The sequence below is a fragment of the Pan troglodytes genome, chromosome 11 (assembly GCF_028858775.2).
Source record: "Pan troglodytes isolate AG18354 chromosome 11, NHGRI_mPanTro3-v2.0_pri, whole genome shotgun sequence".
NCBI lineage: Eukaryota > Metazoa > Chordata > Mammalia > Primates > Hominidae > Pan > Pan troglodytes.
Genome location: NC_072409.2, coordinates 14,309,230 through 14,327,987, shown reverse-complemented (window position 1 = coordinate 14,327,987; position 18,758 = coordinate 14,309,230).

Sequence of the window (18,758 nt, the reverse complement as noted above, 5' to 3'; positions counted from 1 at the left end):
TGGGAAAACTGAGGTCCGGAGAGAGAAAGGGCCTTGTCTAGTGAAGCTCAAGCAGATGGTCGTTGGCGAATACAGATTCAAAATCTGGGTCTCTGGACTCTCCACCCAGAGCAGCCTCCCTCGGCTCAAGGCTCTTGGGGACTAATTAACCCTGTGATGGAAACAATGGTGCCTAGTGGGTATTAAGCAAAACTCCCAGTTCTGACTGGCACTAGCCTTAAGTCAGAATGGGGAATTAACTCCACATGTGGGGCTTTCTGGTCTGGGAAGCAAAATAATGAGTTATTTGCACTGAAATCAACATTCCTGCTCTGCAGCAGAAAGAGGGTGGGTGTGTTAGGGGAGCCCTCGGAGGCCGCTCCCCAGGCCCTGTGCCAGAAAAGGTGCCCCCTGGCTTTCCCAGGAGACACTCCTGGCACAGACAAGGACTCCAAGGTGCCCAATCTTGTCAACAACTCTTGGCAGAGGCCCAGGGGCCCAGGAGGCTGCGAGGTGAGGGAGCAAGAAAGGGACCCCGGAGGGGGAACATCTGATGTCACATTGGGTCTTTCCAGCCAGATGTCAGACAGCCAGGAAGAGCATTGAGTGGATGGAAGTTAGTGGGAAGCATTGGAGGAACCCTTTGGCTCTCTTGGCAAGTTTATAGGTGAGAGATGATGGAGGAAGGAACAAGAGGGCAAGATGGGCCAGGCGCAGCGGCTCAAGCCTGTAATCCCAGCACTTTAGGAGGCCGAAGCAGGCAGATCACTTGAGGTCAGGAGTTTGAGACCAGCCTGGCCAACATGGTGAAACCCCATCTCTATCACAAATAGAAAAAATTAGCCGGGCATGGTGGCACGTGCCTGTAATCCCAGCTACTGGGGAGGCCAATGGAGGAGAATCGCTTGAACCCGGGAGGCAGAGGTTGCAGTGAGTTGAGATCATGCCACTGCACTCCAGCCTGGGAGACAGAGTGAGACCCTGTCTCAAAAAAAAAAAAAAAAAGAGGATAAGATGAACGTGGGTCTAGGAGGTGATCTTCCCTGGCCTCTGCACCTGACAGGCAACTCAACCATCAGAAGACATGCTCTGCTTCTCTCCTTTGTTTCCCAAGCCCCACGTCTTCCCTCTCCCTCCCTCTCTCTGGTGCCAAGAGCTCCAGGACTAGTCCCTCTCCCTCCAGCCTCCTGGGTAGGCCCCTTGGTCCCATAGCCCACCCTGCAAGTCCTCTGATCCTTACAGATGAACAAAGCCCTGAAGCTGCCTGCTCTAAAGGGAGATGTCAAACAGGGAGAATTTCGGGATCTGCCCCCATCGCTGATGCAGAATCCCTCCCCCTGGGTGCTGGTCTGTGGACCTTTCTGGGTTCAGAGCCCAGAGCCTGCCCAGGGTGTTCCCGTCCGTGAGGGGAGACTGGGCAGTGGCACTGAGCCAGCTTGCCAGGAAGGTCCCTCGGGCAGTCCCCGGGCTGGTCCTGGCTGACTAGAGCCACCATCACAGCTGAGCCGGGGAAACCTTGCCCCTTGGGAACTGGGCTGGCAGTGGCTCAGGGCATTACGCACCTACCCTCTTAGCAAAGCCATCCCTTCTCTCCGAGAGTTTCCTCCCTGAAGCTGTAAAAATAACAAGGTTCCTGCAGAGCCTGGTGGCAGAGCTGAGTTCAGGAAAGGGCACAAAGAAAAAATATACAGAAGGGAGAGGGTGAAGGGTCTCCAGCAGGGGCAGGCTGTGGTGCAGGAGGGTAGGCGAGGCCAGGGGTCATGGAGGACCACACTGGGGAGCTGCGGGGTGGTGCTCCTTTCCTTTGTCTGCACTAGTGAAGCTTTTCTCATGGGGCTCACGCCTGTGTGCTGCCAGACACTGTCCATGTGGACACATGTGGCCCGGGTGCATGTGCTCGTGTGTACACGCACCTCTGGGGTCATTCCGCATGCTGGAGTCTATGTAGGTGACACAGGATTGCTGCAAGAGCTGAGGATAAATATGATAATGATATGCCAATTGTGTGTGAGGCTTAGGAATAAGAGTAATAGAAGGCAGTGTTGGGTGCTCCTGGACCAGTCCCCTATGTGCAGGTTGGGCGCCATATTTATTCTTGTGCCAATGTCATATACATTCCCTACCCCACCCCCCACTCCATCCACCCTTTGCCACCCGGGCTCCCACCTCCTGAGTTATGATGAACTGGAAGAAAGGCATAGAGAGGCAGGAGCCCAGAGAGGGAGGGAAGGGGAGGGCAAGAGGAGAGAGGCTAAGATCAACGCGATGAAGAACTGAGATAAAGGAAGAAGAAGGAAGAGAAAAACAATAAGGGAAACGGGGAACGTGGGGATTCCGTGTGTGAATCCCCACCCCCAAAGCCCAGATCAAGATTCTGGAGTGGCCGCCTGGCTCTAGAGGCCCAAGTCCAGGTGTGGGGTGAGAGATGGGGAAGCAGAGGGGAGCGGGGGAAGGTACTGTGGTGAGTTCTAACCTGGACACTTCTTAACGATCTTGAAATTCAAGTAAAGGCTGAGTTTAGTTTAGTTTAGTTTAGTTTAGTTTAGTTTAGTTTAGTTTAGTTTAGTTCAGTTCAGTTCAGTTCAGTTTAGTTTTGTTTTGTTTTGTTTGAGACAGAGTTTCACTCTGTCGCCCAGGCTGGAGTGCAGTGGTGTGATCTCGGCTCACTGCAACTTCCGCCCCTGGGTTCAAGCAATTCCCCTATCTCAGCCTCCCGAGTAGCTGGGATTCCAGGCACGCTCTGTCATGCCCAGATAATTTTTTTTGTTTTTTGTTTTTTGTTTTTAGTGGAGACAGGGTTTCACCATGTTGGCCGGGCTGGTCTCAAATCCCTGACCTCAAGTGATCCACCCGCCTCGGCCTCCCAAAATGCTGAGATTACGGGCATAAGCCACCACACCTGCCCTGAGACTCTTTTAAAATTACTGTGTAATGGCTGGGTTTTGTGTTTTTGTGATTCTATGCTGAGACCAGGTCATTTGGGGCTACCAGCTATAGTCTCATCAGCTGTGTCCAGGGGAGATGGTTTGCATCTGGGTGGGAAAGCAGTTTTGAGAGTAAGGGGCCTTGTGAGCTAGATAGATGCTGCTCAGAGGTGTCTTTCAATGAAGGACATTCCCAACCTCGGTATCACAGCTTCCTCCCTGAGCACGTGCTTTTTTGTCCCCAGGCCTTCCAGGCAAACAGAAATGCTAGAGAGCATCTAGGGACTCTGGGATTAGGGCTACTTGGGACTTCCAACCTCATTTCCATATGGTCTCATCCTCAAAGAGCTTATATTCTTTTTTTTTTTTTTTTTTTTTTTTTTTTTTTTTTTTTGAGACAGAGTCTTGTTCTGTTGCCCAGGCTGGAGTGCAGTGGTGTGATCTCAGCTCATTGCAACCTCCACCTCCCGGGTTCAAGCAATTCTCCTACCTCAGCCTCCCAAGTAGCTGGGATTACAAGCATGCACCACCATGCCTGGCCTAATTTTTGTGTCTTTAGTAGAGATGGGTTTCACCATGTTGGCCAGGCTGGTCTCAAACTCCTGGCCTCAAGTGATCCACCTGCCTCGGCCCCCCAAAGTGCTGGGATTACAGGTGTGAGCCACCACGCCTGGCCAAGAAGCTTATATTCTAATAGGGGACATAGAAACCCCAACTCCAGCTGACATGGCAAGAAGAATAGTAAAGACATTACAAGGCAGGAGTGGAGGGGAGTGCGTTGGCTGATTCGCCTGCGGGGAGAGAAGAGAAGCCACAAAGGTGGTGACCTTGAACTTGAGGAGGTATGAGCTGGAGATAGCCTACTGGGCATGGTAGAGGATTTCTTCCCGGGGCATGGGAACAGCATGTGCAGAGACAAGGGTGTTGAGGGGCCTGGCTCATCAGAGAAAGGCAAGTGAGGACTAGGAGCAGGAGGGGAGGGGGTAAGGCGTGAGAGGAGAGGGTGGGGAATGAGCTGGTCATGTCAGGAAGGCCCAGAATCCCGGGGTCAAGAGAGAGCATTTTATCTTGAAAGCAATGAGGCGCCTTGGAGAGATGTGGAAGGTTTTTATCAGGGAATAATTAAGGGACCAAGACGGAATTTTAGGAAGATGACTCAGCCTGCTGGGTGGTACATGGGAGCGGAGATGGAGGCGGAAGGGTCAGTCAGCGATGAGATAGTAGCTCACATTCACTGAGCGCCATGCTGTGCCAAGTACGATGGAAGCCCTTTATGTGCATAGTTTCCTCTTCCCTTCTCCACAGGCCGAGACAAGATCGGCACCCACACCATGCAGATGAAGAAACTGAGACTCAAGAAATGGAGTGAGGCCAGGCATGGTGGTGTGCGCCTGTAATCCCAGCACTTTGGGAGGCCAAGGCAGGTGGATTACTTGAGGTTAGGAGTTCGAGCCCAGCCTGGCCAACATGGTAAAACCCCATCTCCAGTAAAAATTAAAAAATTAGCCAGGCATGGAGGCACACAACTGTAATCCCAGCTACTGGAAAGGCTGAGGCACGAGAATCGCTGGGACCAGAGTGACAGAGGTTGCAGTGAGCCGAGATCACACCACTGCACTCCAGCCTAGGGGACAGAGTGAGACTCAGTCTCAAAAAAAAAAAAAAAAGAGAGCGAGAGATGGGGTGAATTTCCTAAGGCCATGCAGCTCGCAGACGGCTGCTGTGAGAGATCTGTCTGATTCCAGATCTCTCATTTTCTGTCTCCAAGCCTGGGGTGGAGCCTTTGGGCTCTGGATCCAGGCTGCCTGTGTTTGAGTCCTGTCTTCATCACTAATGTCACTGTGACATCCGGCAATTGACAGGTGAGCCCTGGTCCTTAAGGTCTTCCTCTGGAAAATGGGGTCCTAATAGCATCCACCTCACGTGGTTGTGAGAATGAAAGGCATTGATATGGGCAAAGTGCTCAGCACTGTGCCTGGAGGCGGTGAGCATGCATTCTGTCAGGATCCCTAGGGGGCATGCGTTGTCCATTGTGGAGCAGCCACAGCAGTCAGCATCGGCAGGAGGGCTGAAAGCTAGACAGGAAAAGTAGCTTGGAGGCTGGGTGCAGTGGCTCATGCCTGTAATCTCAGCACTTTGGGAGGCTGAGGCTGGAGGATTGCCTGAGGCCAGGAGTTCGAGACCAGCCTGGGCAACACAGTGGGACCCCATCTCTACGAAAAAAAAAAAAAAAAAAATCAAAGGCCGGGTGAGGTGGCTCACGCTTGTAATCCTAGCACTTTGGGAGGCCGAGGTGGGCAGATCACGAGTCCAGGAGATTGAGCCCATCCTGGCCAACATGGTGAAACCCCGTGTCTACTAAAAATACAAAAAATTAGCCAGGCATGGTGGCGGGCGCCTGTAGTCCCAGCTACTCAGGAGGCTGAGGCAGGAGAATGGTGTGAACCCGGGAGGCGGAGCTTGCAGTGAGCCGAGATCACGCCACTGCATTCTAGCCTGGGTGACAAAGTGAGACTCCGTCAAAAAAAAAAAAAAAATTTAGCCAGATATGGTGGCTCATGCTGTGGTCCCAGCTACTCAGGAGGCTAAGACAGGAGGATCACTTGAGCCCAGGAGGCAGAGGATTCAGTGAGCCGAGATCACTGCACTGCACTCCAGCCTGGGTGACAGAGCGAGACCCTGTCTCAAAAACAAACAAACAACAACAACAACAAGCAGCTTGGGATGGAGACAAATGGGAGACCCTGAGAGATGGGAGTGGCATGGATGGGATGCTGAGAAAGAGAGGGGAGGGACAAGTCAAGGATGTGTCCCAACTCTGGCCTGGGGTCCTGGGCTGGCAATGCTGTTCACTCAGCCCGGGGGCCTCAGAGGATGAGCAGGTACGTGCAGGGCAGGCAGGTGGGCTGCCCTGGGGGTGACAAGGCTGTGGCTCCTGAGGCAACCTCCCCCCCCACCCCATCTCTATCTCCTCTCAGCCAGGGAAGAAACCCGCCCACTTCCTCCCCTACTCTGACCAGCAAAGGCCTCCTCTGACTAGAGTCCCCAAGGAGTCCTGTGTGCCTGGCAGAGTCAAAGGGTGGACGCAGTCTCACCACACCCAGCCAGGTTCTCGATCCAGCCTCAGGGATATTCCCAGGCGCCTGCTGGATTCTGGCATCAACCCATGCTGAATTCACCTTGGACCCTGCCAGGGCAGGGAACGCTTAGAGTACCGTGGTATTTTCCATGCGTGATTTATTTCAATGTTCTCTCCTGAATCAATATTAATACCACTACCAAAAAAGCCAGACCTTTTAAAAATGAGGGGTCTACTCTTAGTTCATAATTCTGGTATTATTAGGGGGTGTGAAAGCCTTTTCAGTGTGTTAGGGAAGAATGGCTATAAGAGTGAAGAAGGCCGTGCACCTGCTGCTTTCTTCCGAGTGCTCCAAGTGTCTTTTTCTTTCTTTTCTTTTCTTTCCTTCCTTCCTTCCTTCCTTCTTTCCTTCCTTCCTTCATTTCTTTCTTTCTTTTCTTTTTTCTTTGACACTGAGTCTCACTCTGTCGCCCAGGCTGGAGCACAGTGGGGCGATCTTGGCTCACTGCAACCTCTTGATGGAGCTTGCAATCCTCCTGCCTCAGCCTCCAGGACAGATGGACAGATAGAGTAGCTGGGATTGCAGGCATGTGCCACAATGCCTGGCTAATTTTGTATTTTTAGTAGAGATGGGTTTCACCATGTTGGCCAGGCTGGTCTCAAATTCCTAGCCTCAGGTGATCCACTCCCTTGGCCTCCCAAAGTGCTGGGATTACAGGTGTGAGCTGCCGTGCCCAGCCCCAAATGCCATTTTTTAAAGATTAAAATAAATAAAAGTAACATTTATTTAAGTGATTCATGAGAAACAAAAATATTCACTGTGCAAGGTTCACATGGCACAGAATGATAAAAGAAAACAAAAGTCAGAAAAAGCCTACTTCCAAACATTACTAGTAACACCTTGGTGTATTTTCCTCCATAATTATTTTTTACATCTATCTATCTATCTATCTATCTATCTATCTATCTATCTATCATCTATCTATCTATCTATCTATCATCTTTCTCTGTCTATTTCTATCTGTCTGTCTGTATCTATCTATCTCTATATCTATCTATCATCTATCCATCCATCCTTTTGATCATCCATTCATCCATCCATCTACCTACCTACCTACCTGGCTATCTGTCCATCCATCTACCCATCCATCCATCTATCCGTCCATTCATCCATTCATCCATTCATCTATCCATTTATCTACCTACCTTCCTGACTATCCATCCATCCATCCATCCATCCATCCATCCATCCATCCATCTACCTACCTACCTGTCTGTCTGTTCATCCATCCATCCATCCATCCATCCATACATCCACCCACAAAGTGGCATCATAGTATACTTAATGATTTTCAATCTGCCTTTTCCCATAATGACATGGGCAAGCATTTTTCATGTTATTTAACATGCTTCTATAACATCTTTCCCTATTTTTATTTCATCTCCTAAAATAAATGTATAGCTTTATGAAATGTAATAAACAAACACCCTTGTAACCACTACCTGGTTCAAGATTGAGAACTTCCACAGCCTCCTGAAGACTTCCCTGTTTCCTGCCTAGTCACCAAGGCTCCCCACTCACTCCGCAAAAAATAACCCACTATCCTGACATCTGTGGCAATTGCTTCTTGGCATTTCTTTGTAGCTTTATCAATCAAGTGGACATACTTAGACACTATAGTTTAGTTCTGGCCATTTTTAAAAATTGGGGTGTCTTTTATGTTGTTTTAGTCTACAGTTTCTCCCTCCATCTTGTTCTTTTCCTTAAAAGCAGCCTGTAGCCAGGCATGGTGGCTCACGCCTGTAATCCCAACACTTTGGGAGGCCGAGGCGGGTGGATCACCTGAGGTCAGGAGTTCGAGACCAGCCTGGTCAAAATGGTAAAACCCCATCTCTACTAAAAATACAAAAATTAGCCAGGCGTGATGGCGGGAGCCTGTAATTCCAGCTACTCAAGAGACTGAGGCAGGAGAATTGCTTGAACCCGGGAGGCAGAAGTTGCAGTGAGCTGAGATCACGCCATTGCACTCCAACCTGGGCAACAGAGTGAGAAACAGTCTCAAAAAAAAAAAAAAAAAGGCAGCCTGTAGGGGATCACTGGTCAATGCCACTTGACGGTAGAATTTCCCACAGCCTGGATTTCACCCACTGCAGTTCCATATGCCCTCTGTAATTCCTGCAAATGACTCTTTTTAATGGTCACACCGTGATTTGTAACCAATGCCTTACAATTGCCCAGCTTACAGTTCTGAATCGCTAGAATAGTTACCACTAAGATGAACATCCTTGTGTATATTTTTTGTATGTTTGTGGACGCCTTGTTCTCATGGGGCACATCGCCCTCCCCTTCCCTGATCCCCTTGGGTTGGGAACACCGCTGTCTCCCCTTCAGGTCAGCCTGCCCAGCACTTTAAAGCTAGGTCAGCATCCTCAGCTGCCTCGCAGCCAGGGCCACTGCCTGCCAAGTCACTCCATTTCCTCACACTCTGTGTCCCACCCCCATCTGAGTCTGACACACTCTTGCCCCCTGGAGACTTCTTCCCGTGTGGGCCAGCTTCTAGTCCTTCCTTCCCCACACATCGTATTTCTGAAGTCCCAGACTGCTTTGGGCATGAATCTACCCAAAATACAACATGTATGTTTTTGTTAGTATGTGGTTGAGGTATTTACATATTTAAAAAAACACAATGCAACCAATGCTATTTCTGGCACACACCAGATCTGCTTAACCCACCTCTAATTTCGACTGCAGCTGGGGCGGACATTTAGGGTTTTTCCAAGGCAGCTGGAAAGTCCGGAGAGTTGACTGTCTTGGGGTCAACTTTCAGCCAACAAAGGTGTTGGGAGGTTGTTGGGGAACCAGTGGACAAATGTCTCTCTCTGTCAGCTGTCCTTTAGAGACCGTGGAGACCAAGGGAAGATTTCCCCTTCCCCCCTTGAAGGTTCACTGAAAAATCAATTCAGAAAAGTCAGATTAATTGGAGAAAAGGCACACAAATATTATTCACAGGTACATGGAGGCTTCAGAATGAAGACCCAAGTCTACAGGGGAAATTGTCCATTTTTAAGTTTAAATTCAACCAAGTATGGACAGCCATGTGGAAATACGAGTGGACACAAAGGGAATGATCTAATGCTAACAGATGGAGTGGGGAAAGCCAGCAGGGCCTGTCTGTCTAGATTCTTCTTGCCCTTTCTGAACAGCGCTCCTTCCTTCTGAGTATGGGACAGGACCTCCTCTGGAATGGGGATCTTATGACCTACAAGCCAAACAAAGCAAGTCAGATAATTTCTTTATGGCCAGTTTTTACATAGAAAGCAGAGGGAAAGTTGGAGTAATATTTTTAAGGTTTTATGGTTGGCTTCGGGGAAAAGGGGTTCTGGTTTCTATGAACCACCTTAGGGAAGAAGGATTCTAGTTTCTATGGCTAGCCTTGGGGGAGAATGGGACTTAGAGACAGAAGGGCAGGAGAAAGCCAGAGAAAAAAATTTTGCCTCAGTGGCTTAGGCCTGTAATCCCAGCACTTTGGGAGGCCAAGGCAGGCGGATCACCTCAGGTCAGGAGCTCAAGACCAGCCTGGCCAACATGGTGAAACCCCGTCTCTACTAAAAATACAAAAAATAACCAGGCGTAGTGGTGACATCTGTAATCCCAGAAACTCAGGAGGCTGAGGCACGAGAATTGCTTGAACCCAGGAGGTGGAGGTGGTAGTGAGTCGCCAAGATGGCGCCACTGCACACCAGCCTGGGAGATAAAGTTAGACTCTGTCTCAAAAAAATAAAAGAGAAAAAGAAAAAAAGAAAAACTTTTGCTTCTGAGGCCTTCATTTTGGGCTCTTGTTTTCTGATCCTAGCAAGACACAGTTCTCAGTGCATTCTATAAAGTTCCTTGGGCCGGGTGCGGTGGCCCATGCCTGTAATCCCAGCTCTTAGGGAGGTAGGAGTAGGAGGATGGCTTGAGCCCAGGAGTTCGAGACCTGCCTGGGCAATATAGTGAGACCCCATTCTCCACAAAAAGGAAAAAAAAAAGGACAAAAAATGAAATAAAGTTCCTTGGGGAGTCCCCAGCTAAGGTCGACCCTCATTTGCCCAGTTCAATAACACACCCTTTCCTGGCACTGCTCCTCCCCTGGCTCATTCCTCCTTCTCCCTTGCTTCAGTTCCTGGTGTTACTAAACTCCCAGTCCCCAAGTCCTTGTCTCAGGCTCTGTTTTGGAGAAAGCTCAAACTAAGACATGAAGGGTGGTATCTAGTGAAGTCACAGCCTACTGACTAAGCTAACCAGAATCCTCCAGAAGTGGGCAGCTGACAGATTGCAACAGAAAGGGCCGAAACTCACCAGACATCTAGGGTCAGGAGAATCTGTTCTTGGAAAATAGGCTGCCAGTGAGGTGCCCATCTCCTGCCCCCTGAACACAGGATTTGAACCTGAGAAAGGGGACTTGTCATTTGTCGGGGACCATAGAAGTATACTTACTTTAACTGCTCCCAGATGATGGCACATAAAGTTGCCTGGGGGAGACCTAGAACTAGAGGAAAGAGACCAAGGAACATCACCTGTGAGTCCACCTGGAGTAAGTGGGCAGAGGAGAGTGGCTTGGCAACATGAGGCTCAGGGAAGTTGGTCTTTTTAAGTGCTTTTTTTTTTTTTTTTTTTAGTTTTTGTGTTTCATTTTTGAACTAGTTTGTTTGTTTGTTTTTGTTGTTTGTGTTTTTCTGTTTTTGAGATGGAGTCTCACTCTTGTCGCCCAGGCTGGAGTGCAGTGGTACAATCTTGGCTCACTGCAACCTCCGCCCTCGGGTTAGGCTGGGCACGGTGGCTCACGCCTGTAATCCTAGCACTTAGGGAGGCCCAGGCAGGAGGATCATGAGGTCAGGAGTTTGAGACCAACCTGACCAACATGGTGAAGCCGTGTGTCTACTAAAAATACCAAAATTAGCCCGGCGTGGTGATGCGTGCCTGCAATCCCAGCTACTCAGGAGGCTGAGGCAGCAGAATCGCTTGAACCCAGGAGGCGGAGGTTGCAGTGAGCTGAGATCGCACCATTGCACTCCAGCCTGGGCGATAGAAGGAGACACTATCTCAAAAAACAAAACAAAACAAAACAAAACCTCCACCTCCTGGGTTCAAGCAATTCTCCTGCCTCAGTCTCCTGAATAGCTGGGATTAGAGGTGCCTGCCACCAAACCCAACTGCTTTTTGTATTTTTAGTAGAGACCAGGTTTCACCATGTTTGCCAGGCTGGTCTTGAACTCCTGACCTCAAGTGATCTGTCTGCCTTGGCCTCCCAAAGTGCCGGGATTACAGGCGTGAGCCACCACACTCAGCCATGTGTTTTGTTTTTTGAGACAAAGTCTCACTCTGTTGCCCAGGCTGGAGTGCAGTGGCACAATCTTGGCTCACTGCAACCTCCACCTCCCAGGCTCAAGCAGTCCTCCCACCTCAGCCTCCCAAGTAGCTGGGACTTACAGGTGTGTGCCACCATGCCCAGCTAATTTATGTGTTTTTTGTAGGGATGTGTTTTCACTCTGTTGCCCAGACTGGTCTCAAACTCCTGGCCTCAAGTGATCCACCCACCTCAGCCTCACAAAGTGCTGGGATTACAGGCATGAGCCCTTTTTTTTTTCTATTTATTTTATTTTATTTTTTTTGAGATGGAGTTTTTCTCTTGCTGCCCAGGATAGAGTGCAATGGCGCAATCTCGGCTCACTGCAGCCTCTGCCTCCCAGGTTCAAGCAATTCTCCTGCCTCAGCCTCCCAAGTAGCTGAGATTACAGGCGTCCACCACCACACCCGGCTAATTTTTTGTATTTTTAGTAGAGACGGTTTCATCATGTTGGCCAAGCTGGTCTTGAACTCCTGGCCTCAGGTCATCCGCCCGCCTTGGCCTCCCAAAGTGCTGGGATTACAGGCGTGAGCCACCGCGCCTGGCCTTTTTTTTTTCTTTTTTTAATGTTGCTTTGACAGAAAACAGTTGTTATCTTTAAACCTAGAAGAGATCATTGGATCAATAAAACATTTTAGAAAGCTAATGGAAAAGTGAACCAAAAACCTGAAAAAAAAAAAAAATCACAGTAAAATAAAGACAAATGACCAAGAGAAAAAAATGAAAATGTCAAAGGAATTCAAACCAGAGTGACTCCATCTTGAATAGGGGCTGGATAAAATAAGGTTGAGACCTCCTGGACTGCATTCCCAGGAGGTTAGTTAGTTGGCACAAGGTCATAAAGCGCTTGCTGATAAAACAGGTTGTGGTAAAGAAGCCGGCCAAAACCCACCAAAACAAAGATGGCAACGAAAATGACCTCTTGTTGTCCTCACCGCTCATTATACACTAATTATAATGCATTAGCAAACTAAGAGAGATTCCCACCAATGCCATGACAGTTTACAGATGCCAAGGCGACATCAGGAAGTTACCCTATATGGTCTAAAAGGGGGAGGAACACTCAGTTCTGTGAATTCCCTGCCCCTTTCCTGGAAAACTCATGAATAATCCACCCCTTATTTAGCATATAATCAAGAAATAACTATAAGTATACACAGTTGAGCAGCCCATGCTGCTGTTCTGCCAATGGAATAGCCATCCTTTTATTCCTTTACTTTCTTTTCTTTCTTTCTTTTTTTTTCTTTTGAGATGGAATCTCACTCTTGTCGCCCAGGCAGGAGTGCAATGGCGCGTTCTCGGCTCACTACAATGTCTGCCTCCCGGGTTCAAGCGATTCTCGTTACTCAGCCTCCCAAGTAGCTGGGATTACAGGCTCCCGTGACCACGCCCAGCTGATATTTGTATTTTTAGTAGAGACGGGGTTTCCCCATGTTGGCCAGGCTGGTCTCGAACTCCCTACCTCAGGTGATCTACCCACCTCGGCCTCCCAAAGTGCTGGAATTACAGGTGTGAGCCACGTGGTGTCCAGCCCTTTTTTTTTTTTGAGACGGAGTTTTGCTCTTGTCGCCCAGGCTGGAGTGCAATGGCACCATTTTGGCTCACTGCAACCTCTACCTCCTGGATTCAAGCGATTTTCCAGCCTCAGCCTCCAGAGTAGCTGGGATTACAGGCACTTGCCACCACGCCCAGCTAATTTTTGTATTTTTAGTAGAGACGGGGTTTCGCCATGTTGGCAAGGCTGGTCTCGAACTTCTGACCCCAGGTGATCTGCGCATCTCGGCCTCCCAAAGTGCTGGGATTATGGGTGTGAGCCACCACATCCGGCCTTTCCTTTACTTTCTTAATAAACTTGCTTTCACTTTATGGACCCCAAATTCTTTCTTGTGCAAGTTTCAAAAAGCTTCTCTTGGGGTCTAGATTAGAACCCCTTTCCAGTAACAAAAGGATGTTTAATTATTTCTAGTAGGCAAAAAAGGCAAAGTAGGCCGGGTACGGTGGCTCATGCCTGTAATCCCACCACTTTGGGAGGCTGAGGAAGGTGGATCTTCTGAGGTCAGGAGTTCGAGACCAACTTGGCCAACATGGTGAAACCCTGACTCTATTAAAAATACAGGAATTAGCTGGGCGTGGTGGCAGCTGCCTGTAATCCTAGCTACTCGGGAGGCTGAGGCCGGAGAATTGCTTGAACCCGGGAGGTGGAGGTTGCAGTGAGCCAAGATGGTGCCACTGCACTCCAGCCTGGGTGACAGAGTGAGACTCCGTCTCAAAAAAAAAAAAAAAAAAGGCAAATTGATATGTCAAAATACTGTCTTTTGCCTATCAAACTGGCAATGATTTTAAAATGTTAGTGCCTAGCACAATGTGACAGATTGCTATTACTATTATCATCATTATTGTTTTAAGAGATGGGATCTAGCTATATTGCCCAGGTTAGACTCTGGACTCAAGTAGTCCTCCCACCTCAGTCTCCTGAGTAGCTGGGACTACAGGCATGTGCCACAGCACCCAGTTCACACTGCTGTTTATTCCCTCAAAATACATTCTATCTTCCATAGTAACAGAATTTCTGGTGGCATAAGAATGCTCAGATACAGACTGTATTTCCTAAACTACTCTGTAGCAGATATGGTCATATGACTAAGCTCTCATCAATGGAATGTGCCGGGAGTGATTGTCAGGCCTCTGAGCCCAAGCTAAGCCATCATATCCCCTGTGACCTGCACGTAGACATCCAGATGGCCTGAAGCAACTGAAGATCCACAAAACAAGTGAAAACAGCCTTTACTGATGACATTCTGCCATTGTGATTTATTTCTGCCCCAACCTAACTGATCAATGTACTTTGTAATCTCCCCCACCCTTTAGAAGGTTCTTTGTAATTCTCCCCACCCTTGAGAATGTACTTTGTGAGATCCACCCCCTGCCCACAAAACATTGCTCCTAACTACCGCCTATCCCCAAACCTGTAAGAACTAATGATAATCCCACCACCCTTTGCTGACTCTCTTTTCGGACTCAGCCCGCCTGCACCCAGGTGAAATAAATAGCCTTGTTGCTCACACAAAGCCTGTTTGGTGGTCTCTTCACACGGACATGTGAGACATTGATGTGTTTCATTTTAGTTTCATTTGTGCTAGTTGGGGTCCCAGCAGGAAAGGGATGGTACCCTCAAATTGAGTAATTTGAGGAGAGTTTAAAAAAAAAAGGAAAATTTACAAAGGTGTGTGTCAGGCCTCTGAGCCCAAGCTAAGCCATCATATCCCCTGTGAACTGCATGTAGACATCCAGACGGCCTGAAGCAACTGAAGATCCACAAAACAAGTGAAAATAGCCTTAACTGATGACATTCCACCATTGTGATTTGTTTCTGCCCCACCCTAACTGATCAATGTACTTTGTAATCTCCCCAACCCTTAAGAAGGTTCTTTGTAATTCTCCCCACCCTTGAGAATGTACTTTGTGAGATCCAACCCCTGCCCGCAAAACATTGCTCCTAATTCCACCGCCTATCCCAAAAACCTATAAGAACTAATGATAATCCCACCACCCTTTGCTGACTCCTTTTTTGGACTCAGACAGCCTGTACCCAGGTGAAATAAACAGCCTTGTTGCTCACACAAAGCCTGTTCGGTGGTCTCTTCACACGGACGCATGAGACAGTGTGGACAGTATATAATAAATAATTTGTTGGCCCAGGAGGTCAAGGCTGCAGTGAGTCATGATTGCACCACTGTACTCCAGCCTGAGTGACAAAGCAAGAACCTTTCTCCCTCTCTCTCTCTTTTTTTTTTTTTTTTTTTGAGACTGAGTCTCACTCTGTCACCCAGGCTGGAGTGCAGTGGCTCGATCTCGGCTCACTGCAGCCTCTGCCTCCTGGGTTGAAGCGATTCTCCTGCCTCAGCCTCCTGAGTAGCTGGGATTACAGGCATGTGCCACCATGCCGGGCAAATTTTTGTATATATTTTTTTCTTTCTTTCTTTTTTTTTTTTTTTGAGACGGAATCTGGCTCTGTCGCCCAGGCTGGAGTGCAGTGGCGCAATCTCGGCTCACTGCAAGCTCCGCCTCCCAGGATCACGCCATTCTCCTGCCTCAGCCTCCCGAGTAGCTGGGACCACAGGCGCCTGCCACCACGCCTGGCTACTTTTTTGTATTTTTAGTAGAGACGGCGTTTCACTGTGTTAGCCAGGATGGTCTTGATCTCCTGGCCTTGTGATCCGCCCACCTCGGCCTCCCAAAGTGCTGGGATCACAGGCGTGAGCCACCGCACCCGGCCAAATTTTTGTATTTTTAGTAGAGATGGGCTTCACCATGTTGGCCAGGCTGGTCTCGAACTCCTGGCTTCAAGTGATCTGCCTGCCTCAGCCTCCCAAAGTGCTGGGATTACAGGCATGAGTCACCTCGCTCGATCCTTTCTCAAAACAAACAAAAAGAATTTGCTGGCCTCGGCTCCTGGTTCCTGGGAGGTAATCTTCAAATCCCTGGAACTTCCTGAGTAAAAAAAGTATCTTTGATATTCATGATGGCTCCCATGGGCCACACATGATGGTTTAGGTAACTAATGCTTCCTAGGAAGTTTATGCTAATCAGAAGACAAGGTAGGGTCAGGGTGGAGACTGACTATGCCAGAAAGTCCAACCGTTTGATAAGACGGCTGGGGCTTTGAGTCACCTGATATCAGCCCTACCTCTGGGGAGAGCTAGGGGAGTAAAGGTTGAGTTCAACCTCATGGCCATGATTTAATCAGCCTATGAAATAAAGCCCCAATAGAAAGTCTGGACACTGTCATTTAAGTGAGCTTCCCTGGTTGTCCATACCATGCATATTGATGTGCTGGGAGGGTAACGGCTCCCCGAGGATGATGGAAGCTTGATGTTTGGGACCCTTCCAGACCTTGCCCTATGCATCTTTTTCTTTGGCTGATTCTGGTTTGTATCTTCTTGCTAATCATATGTATCATGCTATCCTGAATTCTATGAGTTATTGAAACTGCCTTTGCAAAATTATGACTGAGACAGTGAAAGAGACCTAATTTAACCAACTCCATCTTGTTTGTTTCTTTCTTTTTCTTTTTCTTTTTTTTCTTTTTTCTTTTCTCTTTTTTCTTTCTTTTTTTTTTTTTTTTTGAGACAGAATCTCTTTGGCACCAGGCTGGAGTGCAATGGCGCGATCTCGGCTCACTGCAACCTCCGCCTCCCAGGTTCAAGGGATTCTCCTGCCTCAGCATCCCGAGTAGCTGGGACTACAGGCGCGCACCACCATGCCTGGCTAATTTTTTGTGTTTTTAGTAGAGACGGGGTTTCACCATGTTGTCCAGGCTGGTCTTGAACTCCTGACCTCAGGTGATCCACCTGCCTTGGCCTCCCAAAGTGCTGGGATTACAGGCGTGAGCCACTGCACCTGGCACCCCATCTTGCTTCTAACCTCCAAACTGTCCTTGTTCATTCCTGGGTGTAGGCTGAACTATCTTTGAGAGAAACCCAGTTTATAGTTTATAGTTTAAAACGAAGACATTAACAGCCCTTTCCCAAAGCAGACCTTCTTGCTTGGGGACTAGATTGCCTTTGTAGGACTAACATTAGCCACAACATTAGAAATTATGGTTTAGGAGTCATGCAGCTGGAGGTTACAAGATTATAACCCTCCCTAGACTGCTCCTAAGGTCAGTGCTTGAGATATTTTGCAGACCCTGCACTTGATGGATCAGCTGGCATCACCCAGACCAATAAACTGGCTCATCTGACCTTATGGTCCCTACCCAGGAACTGACTCAGCACAATAAGGCAGCTTTGACTTTCTGTAATTTCATCCCTGACCAATCAGCACTCCTGGCTCACTGGCTTCCCCCCACCCACCAAGTTGTCCTTAAAAACTCTGCTCCCCAAATGCCCGGGGAGACTGATTTGAGTAATAAGAAAACTCCAGTTTCCTACACAGCCGGCTCTGTGTGAATTATTCTTTCTCTATTACAATTCCCATGTCTTGAGAAATCAGCTCTGTCTAGGCAGGGGGGAAGGTGAACCCCTTGCACAGTTACATTATTCTAGAATGTTTGAACCTGAGGGAGTAGTGAGGATCCCTGGATTTGTAGTCAGCTGGTTAGAAGTGGGGGTAGTCTAGGAAACCCCAAACTTGCAGCTGCTGTCTGAGTCTTCTAGAGGACTGTGCTCTTTACCTTGTGAAATTTGGCCAGACTATGAGCAGCTGGTGTCAGAAGTCACTGCAGGCAGAGGGTTTAGGAAAAGTAACAGGAGGTGATGCAGTACCCCCGGGTGAGCATCAACGGGGAGCTCTTACCTTCTCCAGGCCTTAAAGACTGGAGAAAGGAGCAAATAGAAGCTCAGAGAGGATGACATGGAGCAGACCATCCGACAGGAGCTGTGGCTTTCTTTTCTTTTCTTTTCTTTTTTTCTTTCTTTTTTTTTTTTTTTTGAGACAGTTTCGCTTTTTCACCCAGGCTGGAGTGAAGTGGTGCGATCTTGGCTCACTGCAACCTTCACCCACCGGGTTCAAGAGATTCTCCTACCTCAGCCTCCTGAGTAGCTGAGACTACAGGTGCCTGCCACCACAACTGGCTAATTTTTGTGTTTTTAGTAAAGACAGGGTTTTGCCATGTCGGCCAGGCTGGTCTTGAACTCCTGACCTCAGGTGATTCACCCACCTCGGTCTCCCAAAGCGTTAGGATTACAGGCGTGAGCCACTGTGTCTGGCCAGGAGCTATGGCTTTCAGTAAAGGGACACAGGCAACTCCCAGCAAGGAGTGAGCCAGAGCACTTGGTGCCCTGATCTCTTGACTCCATCCTCTGATCTCTTACTGATGTCTTCCATTGGCTGAACTAAACTGGAAGCCAAAGGACAAGGAAATCTATAGAGGTCAGCTCCAAGGCACAGAGCAGAACAGAGCATGGATCTGGAGAGGCTAACATCCAGTTCACTTGCCCCAAACAAAATCATCTGCTCTCTACCGCCTTTCCCTCTCCTTTCTTGCAGAATAAAATCAAATGAGGACCTGGAGGGCCTTTGATCACAGAGTTGGAGACAGTCCCCCAGGGGATGGCAGATGAAGATGAAGGAACTACAGTCCCAGAATGTTTTCAGTGAGAAATGCCTCCTCAGCTTGGGGCTTCTTAGCTTTAGATTCTTATGTGAAAAAGAAAGAAATGTCCAGCTTGCTTGAGTAACTGTGTTTTCTGATCTTTTTGCTATGGCAGTTTAGCCTGTATCCTAACTGATGTCGTTGGTATGGACATGATAATCCAGGCTGTCTGCTACATTGGAGAGAGGGTAAATGGGTACACTATCTCTCAAACACAATCGAACATGATATATCAGGAGCTTTAAAAGTTTAGATCCTGTAGTTCATGATTCTATTTCTTGGAGTTTAAGAAA